Source organism: Gracilinanus agilis, chromosome 2 (assembly GCF_016433145.1).
Source record: "Gracilinanus agilis isolate LMUSP501 chromosome 2, AgileGrace, whole genome shotgun sequence".
NCBI classification, from domain to species: Eukaryota; Metazoa; Chordata; class Mammalia; order Didelphimorphia; family Didelphidae; genus Gracilinanus; species Gracilinanus agilis.
In genome coordinates, this window is record NC_058131.1 from 208262515 (window position 1) to 208264992 (window position 2478).

Genomic DNA, 2478 nt, shown 5'->3' on the forward strand with positions numbered 1-2478 from the left:
TGCCATATAGTTGTCCTTTTGCCAAACTCACTGTAATTTTTTTTAACCTAGTAGGACATCTTATTTCTTATATGGAAACCCAAGTAGGGGTTATCTTATTGTCTTTTCCAAGACATTGTCCCTTGTCTTTTTAAATGTTGATGTATTTGACTCTGCTAGCAATGAGTAGCCTTGTATCAATAACTTCAGTTTCATTTTCTCAAAAGAGGTACAAGACATCTATATAGCCGTTCTCAAACATGTATTAGATCCAAAGAATTGTGTAAAAATACTTTGTATATCTAAAACATTTGTATAAATTAATTTTAGATATTTTCAACATTATCACCATCATTATTATTAATGTGTTTTTTTTAACTTCTCAACTAAAAGGGGGTTTTATTGTTAGTACAGTTCCATTAATCTCAGAAACAAGGACTTTTTATAATAGCAGCCTTGGAAGCAAGCCAAAACTGGATCCTGAGGCTGCCTCCTTATTTGACCTTCTTCTTGGGGTACAAATTGTTGATGTGGCCACACTTTTTACATTAGTTTACAGTCGTGGGGAACAGGCAGGCATAAGACTTATGGCAGATCATCTTGGTACAGTTGTATTTCTGGACCAGTTGGCGAAGGGAAGACTTGGTGATACCCCCTCACAGACCCAGTACCAAGTGCCAAACATGTAGTCATTTTGTTGTACTCAGAGAGAGTTCACCCATCTACCCATTTTCAAACAAAAATCATACTTTGCTGATCTGGTGATTTATCTTCTACATCCTAGATTTTGACTTTACTGTTTTGAGAGTATCACTGAGTTCTACTGCAAAAGTGATGGTCTTACCTGTCAGGGTCTTCATAAAGATCTGCCTCTCTGCAACACTGAGTTGTCATTTAGCCACTCCATTTTTGAGATTCTTTTTATTTTCCTCATATTCATTTGATGGAGTTCAGGTAGAAGTCATTTTAAGATAACTTGTTATTCTAACATTGATCTTTTATGTTTAATACTTGATGGATTATTGTGCAGGCAGAAAAAAATTATTGCTTTCTATCATTTAATAAAAGTACTCAAAATAAACTCACCTACAGTAGACCCACTGAAGACATTCCTGGTATAACTCCTTTGGCAGACAGGATGACATGAATGATATAATTTCTAAATGGTTTATATTCCTTTTGCTGAGTCTCTATATCTTGAAAGCTATTCATTTCATGTAATGTAGAGGCTATGAGTATTCAGTATAGCAGCATCTATTGTTCATGACTTTGTGTGGTTCAATGTTATGTCTTGCTTATTGTGGATAGTTTCTCTCTTTATGAAAATACTCCAGTGCAATCTATTTGTTAAATTCTCAACAATATTTGGGTGTTTATATTTTTAGCACAGGTGTTTGTCATCTATTAGTTTATGAAGGACAGGAAGATACAAATATATAATTATGGCCTTTTAAAGTGTCTTTATAGCTAGATAATAAGGGATAAATTCTTGCTACCTATATTAATATATTTTGTACAATTTCTATGATTTCCTTGCAAAATCTGCATCAGTTAATAAGCCCATATTCCAGAAGAATGATACTTTTCTCATTTTTGGTGATGATGAACTGTTTTGCATCAATATCACTAGCCCATCTATGTCTATAAATAAATCTTTATGCCTTATTCATTCATTTGGCACTTTGTTGTTGACATATTATGTGGATATTGTCCATCAATTTAATTGAATCCAAAGTGTCAAAAAATTGTTGTATGTACTTGCTCCCCATCTTCTACTACATAAATCCCAAATTCTTGATCCTAGCATTTAAAACCCTTCATAATTTGACCCCCAAACTACCTGCCTATTTTACTACAAACTGTTCTGATACATAACTCGCTACTCCAATAAATCTGGTCACTTCAATTGCTCTACAAACACCATGATCATTTGGCCTTATCACTTTTTTCACAATTCTCTTCTCTCTGGAAGATTCTCCTTTTCTCTTTGTTTAGCCCTACCCCTTCTTCTTGATGCTTCTAAAGACCTTCCTTTATTAAGTTGTTTTTTTTTTCTGTGCAATCTACCCCCATTGTCATCACCTACTTTCTATAATTCTATAATAATGTGGTATAGTGAATTGGTCACTACATCTGAAATTCAAAGATGTCAATTCAAGCCTTCTTTTTTCTTCTTAATAGCTGGGTGACCTTGGCCAAATAAAATTCTGAGCATCAATTTCCTTTTTTATAAAATGAGTAGATTGCATTAGATGACTTCTATGATTATTTCTGGTTTGGCAATAGTTAAAATGGCAAGAATAGAGAAGAAAGAAACCAAGAATTATTTTGTATTATATTGTAAATTAACTTATTATGAGTATATGTCTCAGTGTACCTCTTAAAAATTAAGAAGTTTCCATTTGATTCAGTAGCAGAGAACTTTCCATGTGAATGAGGCTTGGTAAATGTCTATTCCACTGACTGATATGTTTGTTCTCTCTTAATTTAGTGTAAAGG

At 33.3% G+C, this 2478-nt stretch overlaps 1 pseudogene; it reads right to left on the bottom strand.

Moving 5' to 3' along the window:
* Positions 1-473: 473 nt before the first annotated feature.
* Positions 474-1191, bottom strand: LOC123233476 (annotated as a pseudogene).
* Between the last annotated feature and the right edge of the window lie 1287 nt (positions 1192-2478).